Below are 17,089 nucleotides of genomic sequence, written 5' to 3'. Positions count from 1 at the left end.
TCTCACCTTCCCCCCCTACTCATAAGGCAGGCAATACGCTTGACCTCATCTTTACTAGATGCTGTTCTTCCACTAATCTCATTGCAACTCCCCTCCAAGTCTCCGACCACTACCTTGTATCCTTTTCCCTCTCGCTCTCCTCCAACACTTCTCACTCTGCCCCTACTCGGATGGTATTGCGCCGTCGCAACCTTCGCTCTCTCTCTCCCGCTACTCTCTCCTCTTCCATCCTATCATCTCTTCCCTCTGCTCAATCCTTCTCCAACCTATCTCCTGATTCTGCCTCCTCAACCCTCCTCTCCTCCCTTTCTGCATCCTTTGACTCTCTATGTCCCCTATCCTCCAGGCCGGCTCGGTCCTCCCCTCCTGCTCCGTGGCTCGACGACTCATTGCGAGCTCACAGAACAGGGCTCCGGGCAGCCGAGCGGAAATGGAGGAAAACTCGCCTCCCTGCGGACCTGGCATCCTTTCACTCCCTCCTCTCTACATTTTCCTCTTCTGTATCTGCTGATAAAGCCACTTTCTACCACTCTAAATTCCAAGCATCTGCCTCTAACCTCTAACCCTAGGAAGCTCTTTGCCACCTTCTCCTCCCTCCTGAATCCTCCTCCCTCTCCCCCCCTCCTCCCTCTCTGCGGATGACTTCGTCAACCATTTGAAAAGAAGGTCGACGACATCCGATCCTCGTTTGTTAAGTCAAACGACACCGCTGGTCCTGCTCACACTGCCCTACCCTGTGCTTTGACCTCTTTCTCCCCCCTCTCTCCAGATGAAATCTTGCGTCTTGTGACTGCCGGCCGCCCAACAACCTGCCCGCTTGACCCTATCCCATCCTCTCTTCTTCAGACCATTTCCGGAGACCTTCTCCCTTACCTCACCTCGCTCATTAACTCATCCTTGACCGCTGGCTATGTCCCTTCTGTCTTCAAGAGAGCGAGAGTTGCACCCCTTCTGAAAAAACCTACACTCGATCCCTCCGATGTCAACAACTACAGACCAGTATCCCTTCTTTCTTTTCTCTCCAAAACTCTTGAACGTGCCGTCCTTGGCCAGCTCTCTTGCTATCTCTCTCAGAATGACCTTCTTGATCCAAATCAGTCAGGTTTCAAGACTGGTCATTCAACTGAGACTGCTCTTCTCTGTGTCACGGAGGCTCTCCGCACTGCTAAAGCTAACTCTCTCTCCTCTGCTCTCATCCTTCTAGACCTATCTGCTGCCTTTGATACTGTGAACCACCAGATCCTCCTCTCCACCCTCTCCAAGTTGGGCATCTCCGGCGCAGCCCACGCTTGGATTGCGTCCTACCTGACAGGTCGCTCCTACCAGGTGGCGTGGCGAGAATCTGTCTCCGCACCACGTGCTCTCACCACTGGTGTCCCCCAGGACTCTGTTCTAGGCCCTCTCCTATTCTCGCTATACACCAAGTCACTTGGCTCTGTCATATCCTCACATGGTCTCTCCTATCATTGCTATGCAGATGACACTCAATTAATCTTCTCCTTCCCCCTTCTGATAACCAGGTGGCAAATCGCATCTCTGCATGTCTGGCAGACATATCAGTGTGGATGACGGATCACCACCTCAAGCTGAACCTCGGCAAGACGGAGCTGCTTTTCCTCCCGGGGAAGGACTGCCCGTTCCATGATCTCGCCATCACGGTTGACAACTCCATTGTGTCCTCCTCCCAGAGTGCTAAGAACCTTGGCGTGACCCTGGACCCTGACGTTCTCCACTAACATCAAGGCGGTGACCCGATCCTGTAGGTTCATGCTCTACAACATTCGCAGAGTACGACCCTGCCTCACACAGGAAGCAGCGCAGGTCCTAATCCAGGCACTTGTCATCTCCCGTCTGGATTACTGCAACTCGCTGTTGGCTGGGCTCCCTGCCTGTGCCATTAAACCCCTACAACTCATCCAGAACGCCGCAGCCCGTCTGGTGTTCAACCTTCCCAAGTTCTCTCATGTCACCCCGCTCCTCCGCTCTCTCCACTGGCTTCCAGTTGAAGCTCGCATCCGCTACAAGACCATGGTGCTTGCCTACGGAGCCGTGAGCGGAACGGCACCTCCGTACCTTCAGGCTCTGATCAGTCCCTACACCCAAACGAGGGCACTGCGCTCATCCACCTCTGGCCTGCTGGCCCCCCTACCTCTGAGGAAGCACAGTTCCCGCTCAGCCCAGTCAAAACTGTTCGCTGCTCTGGCACGACGCCAGGACAGCGGAGTCAATCACCACCTTCACTATTGTAAAGTGGTTGTTCCACTGGATATCATAAGGTGAATGCACCAATTTGTAAGTCGCTCTGGATAAGAGCGTCTGCTAAATGACTTAAATGTAAATGTAAATGTACAGAGGGACAGGGGAGAGAGACAGGGGGACAGCAACAGGGGACAGGGGATGGAGAGGACATGGAGGACAGACAGAAAAATGCCAGACCTAGCAGCTACTGGAGTTGACCACAAATCCAATTATCTACACTCCACGGCGCCTAGCCGTCCAGGACAACAGAGGTTAGAGCTGACAGGAGACAGAGGTAAGGGATGGGGAGACAAGGGACAGAGTGACAGAGACAGGGGGACAGAGACATGGAACAGAGGGACAAGGGACAGAGAGGACCTGGAGGTGAGAGGGATAGGGGACAAAGAGACAGTGGACAGGGGCCACGGGACGGAGAGGACCTGGAGGAGAGAGGGATAGGGGACAAAAAGACAGTGGACAGGGGGCAGGGGAGGGAGAGGACCTGGAGGAGAGAGGGGTAGGGGACAAAGAGACAGTGGACAGGGGATGTAGAGGACATGGAGAAGAGAGGGATAGGGGACAAAGAGACAGTGGACAGGGGTCAGGGGACGGAGAGGACCTGGAGGTGAGAGGGATAGGGGACAAAGAGACAGTGGACAGGGGGCAGGGGAGGGAGAGGACCTGGAATACTTCAAGAGGATTAAAACATGAAAAGACAGAGAACATGACAGGACAAGACAATTGAGGAAGACAGCTAGTGAGTGAGTGAGTGAGTACTTCAAGAGGAAGTTAGCGAGTGAGTGAGTGAGTGAGTGAGTGAGTGAGTGAGTGAGTGAGTGAGTGAGTGAGTGAGTGAGTGAGTGAGTGAGTGAGTGAGTGAGTGAGTGAGTGAGTGAGTGAGTGAGTAGAGAGTGAGTGAGTGAGTCCTCTCTCGTCAAAAGGAGTAGACCAAGGGGCAGCGTGGTATGTGTTCATCTTGATATTTATTTTAACTCTGAACACTTAAACAAAATAATAAACAATGGAAAACGACCGTCACGTCTTGCAGGCTTTACAAAGCAGTACAAAAATAAGATCCCACAACTCAAGGAGGGAAAAGGGGCTGCCTAAGTATGGTTCCCAATCAGAGACAATGATAGGCAGCTGCCTCTGATTGGAAACCATACCTGGCCAAAACATAGAAATATAAAACATAGAATGCCCACCCCACACTCTGACCTAACAAAATAGAGAAATAAACCGTCTCTCTCAGGTCATGGCATGACGTCTCCATCTCCGTGTCTCTCTCTGGACAATCTGGAGGAACACATGCTACAGTACAGCACCATACTCTACTTCATGTGTGTCAAACAATTACATCATGCACATATCATTTTATAGAGAGGGGGGGGGGGGGTGCTATTATGTGATCCATCTATAGCAGGTTTGTAATGCACCAAACTCAGACAAAAAGGAAATGTTAATGTACCCTAGACGTGCCCTAGGCAATGCTGATTTAATGACTTTACACATTATATCCACAGGAGGAAGTTGGTATACTGGTGTGGAGCTTAAACACAATGGCTGAGTACTGAATAGCACCCTATTCCCTATATAGTACACTACTATTGACCAGAACCCTATGGGCCTTGATCAAAAGTAGTGCTCTACATAGGGAATAGAGTGTCATTCAGGACACAGAAAATCAGTTGATGTAGCTCTGCATGTTCTCAGAGTCAGTGTCCTGTTTTTAACATTAATTCAATTAAATCTCCATAAACAAATTGGTTGATAGGGGCGGACTGGGACACTGAATGTTAAGTGCTGATCATAAGGGCCAACTATTGATCTGTTATCAGACAGACCATCCCAGCAGAGCTAAAGGTGAAAGAGTGTCCCTGTCTGAGATGGGGGAATTATCACCTCTCCATAGGGGGTTTAAGGAGAGAGAGAGGAGACAGCCAGGACAACTGCTAACCCATCTCCTCTCTTCACCCTCACCTATCACTTCTTACCCCACTGTCATATCCCCCTCTCCTCTCCTCACCTACCACTACTCATTCCTCTCTCTCCCCCTCTCCTCTCATCTTCCACACTAGTGGAGCTATCTCAACACATTTCCTCTCTCTCTCTGCCACTATAGGCCCGGCCGAGCACTCGGGCGTTAGTGTCTCTCCTCCCCAGCTCCATTGGCCACCCGCCAAGGTCGCCGCTCCTCTTCCTGACAGACCCTCAGACAGGGGGCTTCGTATAGGTAGAGAGGGCTGTGGGGGTGTTGTGATGGAGCTCTCACCATCTCACTATCGCTGGGGCAACTGACTGAAGACTTAATAAAATGTCCATATTTACCCAAATCCTACTCAGCTAGCGTGGACAGGCCAATTCTTCAATGCGCAGCCATTTGGGACGGCATGTAGCCTAGTGGTTAGAGCGTTGGACCAGTCACCGAAAGGTTGCTAGATCGAATCCCAGAGCTGACAAGGTAAAAATCTATCGTTCTGCCCCTGAACAAGGCAGTTAACCCACTGTTCCTAGGCCGTCATTGTAAATAAGAATTTGTTCTTTCCTGACTTGCCTAGTTAAAATAATTTAAAAAATGATAATTTTGAAGTGAAAGGGATGGCTTGGTTCTCTGTGGAAGGAGAGATCCTGATGAGACAGAGAGGGGAAAGGGGAAAGGCACAGGGCTTCATGGTATTCAGATGAGAAGCGGGCGTCAGTCTCCCTGGGCTCTACGATGGGTGACTGGTGATTCGGGAGCATTTGAGCGTAGAGCACCAGGACATGCCCACAGTGAGACGCTCTCTTCCAACACCCACAACTTATTCATTGAATCTATATACCGTTACCCCCCTTATGCAGAGTGGTTGATACAAACTGCAGAACTTTCTGTTTTAGGTCATTATAAAACATTGTGTTTGAATGAATGAACCACGTGTTTGGGTTAGGACAGTTAAGGCAGATCAAATTGTATTGGTCACATACAAATATTTAGCAGATGTTTATTGCGGTGTAGCGAAATGCTTGTGAGAGAGAAGGAAATGGGCCCTGGTCCAAAGTAGTGAACTATAAATTGAACTCAATGGCTTATGAGAGTCACAGCTATATGACACCTTGACAGTTCAGTCAGAAACATTTGTTTTGCATAGTGTCTATGTATGTAGGTCATGACCTCAAAATAACAACACATATATTGTCAGATCTTGGGAGGGAGAAGTATGCAACTGAGAAAACATATGAGCTCTAATCAATTCAGGGATAGTGCTAAATTAAAAAGAGCACCCTAGTGCCAGCCTTTAAAAGGCCAACCATGCACTTGAGTTTGTTTTCTCATAGGTATTGCCACCCTCTCTCCCAACACCTCCCTCTTGCTGTCTCTCCCTCTCTCCCTCTCTTCCACAAGCATAAAAACAGCTTTTTGTAATTCCTGTGAAAGTGTGGGTCACACCTATGACTGGAGATGAGAGGAGAGATGGGGAGAGGAGTGGAGAAGAGAGATGTGGAGAGGAGAGATGAGAAGAGGAGCGATGAAGAGAGATGAAGAGAGATGAGATGAAGAGAGATGAGGAGAGATGAGGAGAGATGAAGAGAGATGAGGAGAGGAGAGATGAAGAGAAATGAGGTGAAGAGAAATGAGGAAAGGAGAGATGAAGAGAAATGAGGAGAGATGAGATGAGGAGAGATGAAGTGAGATGAGGAGTGGAGAGATGAGGAGAAATGAGGAGAGGAGAGATGGAGAGAAATGAGGAGAGATGAGATGAAGACAAATGAGCAGAGGAGAAATGAGGAGAGGAGAGATGACATGAGGAGAGATGAAGAGAGATGAGGAGAGGAGAAATGAGGAGAAATGAGGAGAGGAGAGATGAAGAGAAATGAGGAGAGGAGAGATGAAGAGAGATGGAGGGAGATGAAAAGAGATGAGGAGAGGAGAGATGAATACAGATGGGGAGAGATGAAGAGAGGAGAGATGAAGAGAGATGAAAAGAGATGAGGAGAGGAGAGATGAATACAGATGGGGAGAGATGAAGAGAGGAGAGATGAAGAGAGATGGCGAGATGAAGAGAAATGAGGAGAGGTGAGATGAAGAGAAATGAGGAGAGATGAAGAGAGATGAAAAAAGATGAGGAGAGGAGAGATGAAGACAGATGGGGAGAGATGAAGAGAGGAGAGATGGGGGAGATGAAGAGAGATGGGGAGATATGAAGAGAGATGAGGAGAGATGAAGAGAGGAGAGAGAGGGAGAGATGAAGAGAGATGAAGAGAGATGGGGAGAGATGAGAGATGAAAAGAGATGAGGAGAGGAGAGATGAAGAGAGATGGGGAGAGATGAAGAGAGATGAAGAGAGATGAAGAGAGGAGAGATGGGGAGAGATGGGGAGAGATGAAGAGAGATGAAAAGAGAAGAAGAGACATGGGGAGAGATGAAGAGAGATGAGGAAAGATGAAGAGAGATGAAGAGAGGAGAGATGGGGAGAAATGAAGCGAGATGGGGAGAGAAGAAGAGAGATGGGGAGAGATGAAAAGAGATGGGGAGAGAAGAAGAGAGATGAAGAGAGGAGAGATGGGGAGAGATGGGGAGAGATGGGGAGAGATGAAGAGAGATGAAGAGAGATGAAGAGAGATGAAAAGAGAAGAAGAGAGATGGGGAGAGATGAAGAGTGATGAGGAGAGATGAAGAGAGATGAAGAGAGGAGAGATGAAGAGAGATGGGGAGAGAAGAAGAGAGATGGGGAGAGAAGAAGAGAGATGAAGAGAGGAGAGATGGGGAGAGATGAAGAGAGATGGGGAGAGATGAAGAGAGATGGGGAGAGATGAAGAGAGATGAAGAGAGATGGGGAGATATGAAGAGAGATGAGGAGAGATGAAGAGAGATGAAGAGAGATGAAGAGAGATGAGGAGAGATGAAGAGAGATGAAGAGAGATGAAGAGAGATGGGGAGAGATGAGAGATGAAAAGAGATGAGGAGAGGAGAGATGAGGAGAGATGAAGAGAGATGAAGAGAGATGAAGAGAGGAGAGATGGGGAGAGATGAAGAGAGATGAAAAGAGAAGAAGAGAGATGAAGAGAGATGAGGAAAGATGAAGAGAGATGAAGAGAGGAGAGATGGGGAGAAATGAAGAGAGATGGGGAGAGAAGAAGAGAGATGGGGAGAGATGAAAAGAGATGGGGAGAGAAGAAGAGAGATGAAGAGAGGAGAGATGGGGAGAGATGGGGAGAGATGGGGAGAGATGAAGAGAGATGGGGAGAGATGAAAAGAGAAGAAGAGAGATGGGGAGAGATGAAGAGTGATGAGGAGAGATGAAGAGAGATGAAGAGAGGAGAGATGAAGAGAGATGGGGAGAGAAGAAGAGAGATGGGGAGAGAAGAAGAGAGATGAAGAGAGGAGAGATGGGGAGAGATGAAGAGAGATGGGGAGAGATGAAGAGAGATAGGGAGAGATGAGGAGAGTAGCCATTAAAATGACAGCAAGACAGATCAAGTGTGAGACATCAAAGGGCCAGGAAAGGGCTCTGAAACGGAGCAACGCACCCCCCTTGCTACATACATACAGAGCAGGGGGGAACAAAGGCGTACGGCACACAGTACATGGTCAACAGAGACCCTCAGAAGACTACAACTGTGTAACCTTCTTCCGTTCAGTTCTGGCCTGCTCCTGGGTCCCTCCCTACATGGCCCACTCACAAACACATAGTCCTCACACATGACTACAAGTCCAATGATTACAAAACGACCCCCCCCCCTAAAAATAAATAAATAAATAAAAAACACACGCTCAGAGGGGCTAATTAAGGCTTTAATATGCAAATGTGAGCGGCAGTAAATTACACAGCTGGCAAATATGTCTGTTTTTCCCTGAAAATACATCAGGAGTGCAGCGAGCTACGAGTGTGTTGTTGTGTTTGAGAGACTCCCACTCTGAGGTATTAGAGTACTACTAAATGTATCAGGCCTAATGATAGTGGTTACAGTTGGAGTTTAGTAGTAGGTGTCGTTGTGATTATAGCAATGTCAGAGTAGTCTTCTGATAGATGTAGTAGTTCAGTAGAGTAGAGTAGAGTAGAGTAGAGTAGAGTACAGAAGAGTAGAGAGTAGAGTAGAGAACAGTAGAGTAGAGAGTAGAGTACAGTACAGTACAGTGGAGTAGAGAACAGTAGAGTAGAGAGTAGAGTACAGTACAGTAGAGTAGAGAACAGTAGAGTAGAGTACATTACAGTACAGTACAATCCGAAATTTCTTTTTGATACTGTCGCAAAGCTAACTAAAAAGCAGCATTCCCCAAGAGAGGATGGCTATAATAAATAATAATAATAATAAGCAATAATAAATTCATGAACTTGTTTGAGGAAAAGATCATGATCATTAGAAAGCAAATTACGGACTCCTCTTTAAATCTGCGTATTCCTCCAAAGCTCCGTTGCCCTGAGTCTGCACAACTCTGCCAAGACCTAGGATCAAGGAAGACACTAAAGTGTTTTAGTACTATATCTCTTGACACAATGATGAAAATAATCATGGCCTCTAAACCTTCAAGCTGCATACTGGACCCTATTCCAACTAAACTACTGAAAGAGCTGCTTCCTGTGCTTGGCCCTCCTATGTTGAACATAATAAACGGCTCTCTATCCACTGGATGTGTACCAAACTCACTAAAAGTGGCAGTAATAAAGCCTCTCTTGAAAAAGCCAAACCTTGACCCAGAAAATATAAAAAACTATCGGCCTATATCGAATCTTCCATTCCTCTCAAAATTTTTAGAAAAAGCTGTTGCGCAGCAACTCACTGCCTTCCTGAAGACAAACAATGTATACGAAACGCTTCAGTCTGGTTTTAGACCCCATCGTAGCACTGAGACTGCACTTGCGAAGGTGGTAAATTACATTTTAATGATGTCAGACCGAGGCTCTGCATCTGTCCTCGTGCTCCTAGATCTTAGTGCTGCTTTTGATACCATCGATCACCACATTCTTTTGGAGAGATTGGAAACCCAAATTGGTCTACACGTACAAGTTCTGGCCTGGTTTAGATCTTATCTGTCGGAAAGATATCAGTTTGTCTCTGTGAATGGTTTGTCCTCTGACAAATCAAATGTAAATTTCGGTGTTCCTCAAAGTTCCGTTTTAGGACCACTATTGTTTTCACTATATATTTTACCTCTTGGGGATGTCATTTGAAAACATAATGTTAAATTTCACTGCTATGCGGATGACACACAGCTGTACATTTCAATGAAATATGGTGAAGCCCCAAAATTGCCCTCGCTAGAAGCCTGTGTTTCAGACATAAGGAAGTGGATGGGTGCAAACTTTCTACTTTTAAACTCGGACAAAACAGAGATGCTTGTTCTAGGTCCCAAGAAACAAAGAGATCTTCTGTTAAATCTGACAATTAATCTTGATGGTTGTACAGTCGTCTCAAATAAAACTGTGAAGGACCTCGGCATTACTCTGGACCATGATCTCTCTTTTGAAGAATGTTTCAAGGGCAGCTTTAGTCCATCTACGTAACATTGCAAAAATCTGAAACTTTCTGTCCACAAATGATGCAGAAAAATTAATACATGCTTTTGTTACTTCTAGGTTGGACTACTGCAATGCTCTACTTTCCGGTTACCCGGATAAAGCACTAAATAAACTTCAGTTAGTGCTAAATACGGCTGCTAGAATCCTGACTAGAACCAAAAAATGTGATCCTATTACTCCAGTGCAAGCCTCCCTACACTGGCTTCCTGTTAAGGCAAGGGCTGATTTCAAGGTTTTACTGCTAACCTATAAAGCATTACATGGGCTTGCTCCTACCTATCTTTCCGATTTGGTCCTGCCATACATACCTACACGTACGCTATGGTCACAAGACGCAGGCCTCCTAATTGTCCCTAGAATTTCTAAGCAAACAGCTGGAGGCAGGGCTTTTTCCTATAGAGCTCCATTTTTATGGAATGGTCTGCCTACCCATGTGAGAGATGCAGACTCGGTCTCAACCTTTAAGTCTTTACTGAAGACTCATCTCTTCAGTGGGTCCTATGATTGAGTGTAGTCTGGCCCAGGAGTGTGAAGGTGAACGGAAAGGCTCTGGAGCAACGAACCGCCCTTGCTGTCTCTGCCTGGCCGGTTCCCCTCTCTCCACTGGGATTCTCTGCCTCTAACCCTATTACAGGGGCTGAGTCACTGGCTTATTGGTGTTCTTCCATGCCGTCCCTAGGAGGGTTGAGTCACTGACGTGGTCTTCCTGTCTGGGTTGGCGCCCCCCCCTTGGGTTGTGCCGTGGCGGATATCTTTGTGGGCTATACTCGGCCTTGTCTCAGGATGGTAAGTTGGTGGTTGAAGATATCCCTCTAGTGGTGTGGGGGCTGTGCTTTGGCAAAGTGGGTGGGGTTATATCCTTCCTGTTTGGCCCTGTCCGGGGTTATCATCGGATGGGGCCACAGTGTCTCCTGACCCCTCCTGTCTCAGCCTCCAGGAGGGGCCATGTTCTGTTATAATCTCCACCCGTCGCAGCCAGAAGAGGACTGGCCAACCCTCATAGCTTGGTTCCTCTCTAGGTTTCTTCCTAGGTTTTGGCCTTTCCAGGGAGTTTTCCTAGTCACCGTGTTTCTACACCTGCATTGCTTGCTGTTTGGGGTTTTAGGCTGGGTTTCTGTACAGCACTTTGAGATATCAGCTGAGTTTAGAAGGGCTACATAAATACATTTGATTTGATTTGATTTACAGTAGAGTAGAGAACAGTAGAGTTCAGTGCAGTACAGTACAGTACAGTACAGTACAGTAAAGTAGAGAACAGTAGAGTAGAGTAGAGTACAGTAGAGTAGAGTACAGTACAGTACAGTACAGTAGAGAAGAGAACAGTAGAGTAGAGAGTAGAGTATAGTACAGTACAGTAGAGTACAGTAGAGTAAAGAAGAGAACAGTAGAGTACAGTACAGTTCAGTCCAGTAGAGTAGAGTAGAGTACAGTACAGTACAGTAGAGAACAGTAGAGTAGAGAGTAGAGTATAGTACAGTACAGTAGAGTACAGTAGAGTAAAGAAGAGAACAGTAGAGTACAGTACAGTTCAGTCCAGTAGAGTAGAGTAGAGTAGAGTAGAGTACAGTACAGTACAGTAGAGAACAGTAGAGTAGAGAGTAGAGTACAGTACAGTAGAGAACAGTAGAGTAGAGAGTAGAGTACAGTACAGTAGAGAACAGTAGAGTAGAGAGTAGAGTAGAGTAGAGTAGAGTACAGTACAGTAGAGAAGAGAACAGTAGAGTTTCTGTACAGCACTTTGAGATATCAGCTGAATTAAGAAGGGCTACATAAATACATTTGATTTGATTTGATTTACAGTAGAGTAGAGAACAGTAGAGTTCAGTGCAGTACAGTACAGTAAAGTAGAGAACAGTAGAGTACAGTAGAGTAGAGACCAGTAGAGTACAGTAGAGTAGAGTAGAGTACAGTACAGTAGAGAAGAGAACAGTAGAGTAGAGAGTAGAGTATAGTACAGTAGAGTACAGTAGAGTAAAGAAGAGAGTAAAGAAGAGAACAGTAGAGTACAGTAGAGTAAAGAAGAGAACAGTAGAGTACAGTACAGTTCAGACCATTCCAGACCATTCCAGTAGAGTACAGTACAGTACAGTACAGTAGAGAACAGTAGAGTAGAGAGTAGAGTATAGTACAGTACAGTAGAGTACAGTAGAGTAAAGAAGAGAACAGTAGAGTACAGTACAGTTCAGTCCAGTAGAGTAGAGTAGAGTACAGTACAGTACAGTACAGTAGAGAACAGTAGAGTAGAGAGTAGAGTACAGTACAGTACAGTAGAGAACAGTAGAGAACAGTAGAGAGTAGAGTACAGTACAGAACAGTAGAGTAGAGAGTAGAGTAGAGTAGAGTACAGTACAGTAGAGAAGAGAACTGTAGAGTAGAGAGTAGAGTACAGTACAGTAGAGTGGAGAAGAGAACAGTAGAGTACAGTAGAGTAGAGTAGAGTACAGTACAGTACAGTAGAGAAGAGAACAGTAGAGTAGAGAGTAGAGTATAGTACAGTAGAGTACAGTAGAGTAAAGAAGAGAGTAAAGAAGAGAACACTAGAGTACAGTAGAGTAAAGAAGAGAACAGTAGAGTACAGTACAGTTCAGACCATTCCAGACCATTCCAGTAGAGTACAGTACAGTACAGTAGAGAACAGTAGAGTAGAGAGTAGAGTACAGTACAGTACAGTAGAGTACAGTAGAGTAAAGAAGAGAACAGTAGAGTACAGTACAGTTCAGTCCAGTAGAGTAGAGTAGAGTAGAGTAGAGTAGAGTACAGTACAGTACAGTACAGTAGAGAACAGTAGAGTAGAGAGTAGAGTACAGTACAGTACAGTACAGTACAGTAGAGAACAGTAGAGAACAGTAGAGTAGAGAGTAGAATACAGTACAGAACAGTAGAGTAGAGTAGAGTAGAGTACAGTACAGTAGAGAAGAGAACTGTAGAGTAGAGAGTAGAGTACAGTACAGTAGAGTGGAGAAGAGAACAGTAGAGTAGAGTACAGTAGAGTTCAGTACAGTAGAGAAGAGAACAATAGAGTAGAGTACAGTACAGTAGGGAAGAGAACAGTAGAGTAGAGAGTAGAGTACAGTACAGTACAGTACAGTAGAGAACAGTAGAGTAGAGAGTAGAGTACAGTACAGAACAGTAGAGTAGAGAGTAGAGTACAGTACAGTACAGTAGAGTACAGTACAGTAGAGTGGAGAAGAGAACAGTAGAGTAGAGTACAGTAGAGTTCAGTAGAGAAGAGAATAGAGTAGAGTACAGTAGGGAAGAGAACAGTAGAGTAGAGAGTAGAGTACAGTACAGTACAGAAGAGAACAGTAGAGTAGAATAGAGTACAGTAGAGAAGAGAACAGTAGAGTAGAGAGTGGAGTACAGTAGAGTAGAGAACAGTAGAGTAGAGTACATTACAGTAGATTAGAGAAGGGTAGAATAGAGTAGAGTATAGTAGTTTAGTGTAGAATACAATAGTGCAGACTAGTGTAGAGTAGAATAGAGAGTAGAGTAGAGAGTTGTATAGACTAGTGTAGAGTAGAGTATGGTAGAACTGAGTAGAGTAAAGTTGAGTAGAGTAGAGAATGGTAGAATAGAATAGCGTATAGTGGAATAGAGTATAGTAGAATAGAGTATAGTAGAACAGAGTGGAGTAAAATAGATTACAGAAGGGTAGAATAGAGTATAGTATAGAGTAGAGTATAGTTAAGTAAAGTAGAGGACAGAAGGGTAGAATACAGTATAATAGAGTAGAGTATAGTAGAATAGAGTGGAGTAAAATATTATGATTTTGTAGTACCCTGTTCAAATAAACGTAAAAAATGCAAATAAAAAGAGAGCCTGAATCCTAGTTCAGTTCTCTCTCTATAACAGCGCCATCTCAGAGGTATCATCTTTGTGGTTCTGGGCGGGATGGTCTGTGTCTGCGTCCCAAATGGCACCATATTCCCCATTTAGTGCACTACTTTTGACCAGGGCCCATAGTCTGCCGTGGTCTCTGGAGCACTGGGCTGGCTCTGCCTAAGATGATGCAGCCCATCACCCCTCTGAGCCTGAACCTGAGTGCTGACTACATGCATGGCCAGGCTTTCCCATCTCAGCCGTCACACAGCCAGCCACCGAGACTGACCAAGCCAAAGGAAAAGTCCCGTCCCCCCCAAAAAAACACCTAACCCAATAACTGGCTCTTCCTTGCTCCTTTCTCTTTGACTGCACTCCTACTGCACCCCTGTGACACAGAGGGGCCCCCAAAACAGCTCCCCAGAGACCCCCTCCACATCCTCCCTTTCCAAAACTTCCATTCCTTCCCCACACCCTTGACCTCTATATTTCACATTTCTTTGTAACCCAGGAAATACAGAGGGACAGAGTGAGGAATACTTGATCTGCCCCCCCCCCCCCCCGCTGCTTTCTGATGGAAAGATTTGCGTTTTAATCCAATCGTCACTCCTCCCACATGGATCTGGTGCTGCCGCTGTGGACTCCGAACCTGACGATGGAACGGAGCTAAAATATTCCTTATTACCATGAGTTAAACATCCCGGACTGAAACCACAGTAAGGCTAATCTCCACAATAGAAACATTAATCATAAGGCTCTGTGTGTCTGATGCTAGGCATGACATGCTTTTCCATAACAAGGCATGTATTTTCTGTCCCCATTAAAATGTATACAGTACCTGGCCTGGTATAAAGTAGATACACATTCACCATATTCATAGCACAGTACTTAACCTATGATCATTTCAAAAATGTACTTTTACCCATATAAACCGGCATATATATCCATGCCTTCTGTTGCCAGGGAAGAAATGTAAAACAATTTGGAATGAAACAAATAAACAAAAAGGAAACAAACAAAACCACTGCAAACACCAAAATAAAACAAGTTCAGAGCCCCATCCACACGAATAGCCGTTAGAGTTCATTTTCAAGAAACAATTCCGTTCCTTGGAGATTTAAATTAGCGCTTTAATATGCAGTTAGCAGAGATAAAATCATGACAAACAGACAGCAAGTGCGGGTAATTATTTAGTGAACCCAGCAGGGAGCCTGTAGTACAGCAAGGTAGTGGCAGCATCATTCTCCCCAGGCCTTCACAGACACACAGAGAGGAGAAAAAGGTACAGCAAGGTAGTGGCAGCATCATTCTCCTCAGGCCTTCACAGACACACAGAGAGGAGAAGAAGGTACAGCAAGGTATTGACAGCATCATTCTCCTCAGCCTTCACAGACACAGAGAGGAAGAAAAGGCAACAATGACTTAATGTCATAATCTGATTTCTCATTGTGAACTTTAACATGACTGACAAACTGCTCTGGGTTAAAGTATTCATATTGAAGTTGTGGAGCATAGGCCTTCACAGGTGATGTGTGAAAGGAGAGTGTACCTTCACAGGTGATGTGTGTGTTTTCTAGGCCTAAGTGCATGCACTAAGTGGTTTATTTGGGACACAGCCTCTCTCCTCTACCTGAATAGAACATCCAATCAAATAGAATAGAACATCCAATCTAATAGAACCACAACTAGTGAGACAGGGACCAGAAATATGCACATTCAACGAACTATATTTTCAGATATTTTGCAGCAAAGTTGTTGTTCATGGTGATTATGAATCTGTTCCAGGATGTTTCATCTCTTCTTGTAAGCCGCTCTACAGAGGTTCTCTGTTCTGTTTTGTTATGTCTCTCCAGAGAAGCATTAGCACTGAAGCTTGATTGCCAGCCGTATAAACCTGGGGGTGTCCGGGGGGCATGGGGGGTGGTGGGGGCGACAGAGCGAGGAGCGACATGCTAGAACACCTCCTTGCCACCCCCGTTCCACTCCTTTGGTCACACGACTGAGGAGGAAATGAATGAACGCGGGGGCGAAAAGACGCTCGTTACCAGCAGACCTGAGGAGGAGCGTCTTCAGAGTTCATTTGTACCGCGGTGTCTACAAATACACTCAAGAGCCCCTTGCTGTGTCAGTACTAATGCCATAATGCCAGCTCAGAGATGTACAGAGGGGAGAGGGATACACAGAGGCACGACACGTCCGTTGGACAACTGAAACCATTCCCAGGGAGAGGAGAGAGGCTTGAAGGGGAACACAGGGGATAATAGCGACCAATTAAAGACTTGACTGGGTGTTTGAGGGTTTGAGTCAAGCATGGATGAGGCCTGTCGCATGTTAACCACTGTGGTGTTGGAGAAGAGAGCTTAAGGGAAAACACGATACAGGGCTTCAGTTAAAACCAAAAATTAAAAGACAGATTTTTACATTTCAGATGTCAAAACAATATGGTATAAGACAGAGTGAAAACCAAGAACTATCATTAAGAAGTATAAGCTGAAAATATGTTCCCTGTCATGAACAAAGATTTTGCAATACACTCCAGTAAAAACTGCTAAATGACCAAAAAGGCCTCAAAGAGGGACTACAACCGGAGTACCTAGACCGATAAGAAAGTTAATGTTCTCAGAATATACTGTATAGGGATATGTGTCACTATACTCTAACTGATAGTGTGTGATCTGGGTTACATTACAAACCGATTCCATTCTGTGACACCAGTGTTTCCATGTCTGACCCAAAAAAAACACTCACTGTGTTCCATTCCTCTTTCAGCAGACAGCCCAGAGGACAGTCCAGAGGACAGCCCCGAGGACAGTCCCGAGGACAGTCCCGAGGGCAGCCCAGAGGACAGCCCAGAGGACAGCCCAGGGGACAGCCCAGAGGACAGTCCCAGAGGACAGCCCAGAGGACAGTCCAGAGGACAGCCCAGAGGACAGCCCAGAGGACAGCCCAGAGGACAGCCCAGAGGACAGCCCAGGGGACAGCCCAGAGGACAGTCCCAGAGGACAGCCCAGAGGACAGCCCAGAGGACAGCCCAGAGGACAGCCCAGAGGACAGCCCAGAGGACAGTCCAGAGGACAGACCAGAGGACAGCCCAGAGGACAGCCCAGAAAAGAAAAGGAAAAGAGAAATACAACAAACTAGAAAGGTTAATAACAGCTTTTCCTGTGTCATATTTGACACGACCAGCCATCGGCCTAATTATCATCATTACAGTTTTCCAGGACTTCTACTTCTCCTTCTTAATGGCAAGCTGCCTGATAAGCCCTCCTAAACACATACCTATTGTTTAATCAAACTGTTGGTGGTGGCAGAACAGAGAGAGAGGGGAACTTTATTTTTGGCCTGTGTGAGTTCTCTCTGAATATGCCAGAGGGCCAGGTGAGTTCTCTCTAAATATGCCAGAGGGCCAGGTGAGTTCTCTCTGAATATGCCAGAGGGCCAGGTGAGTTCTCTCTGAATATGCCAGAGGGCCAGGTAGGTTCTCTCTGAATATGCCAGAGGGCCAGGTGAGTTCTCTCTGAATATGCCAGAGT

The sequence above is a fragment of the Salmo salar genome, chromosome 09 (genome assembly GCF_965601325.2).
Source record: "Salmo salar chromosome 09, fSalSal1, whole genome shotgun sequence".
NCBI classification, from domain to species: Eukaryota; Metazoa; Chordata; class Actinopteri; order Salmoniformes; family Salmonidae; genus Salmo; species Salmo salar.
Note: the sequence above shows the minus strand (reverse complement) of the source record.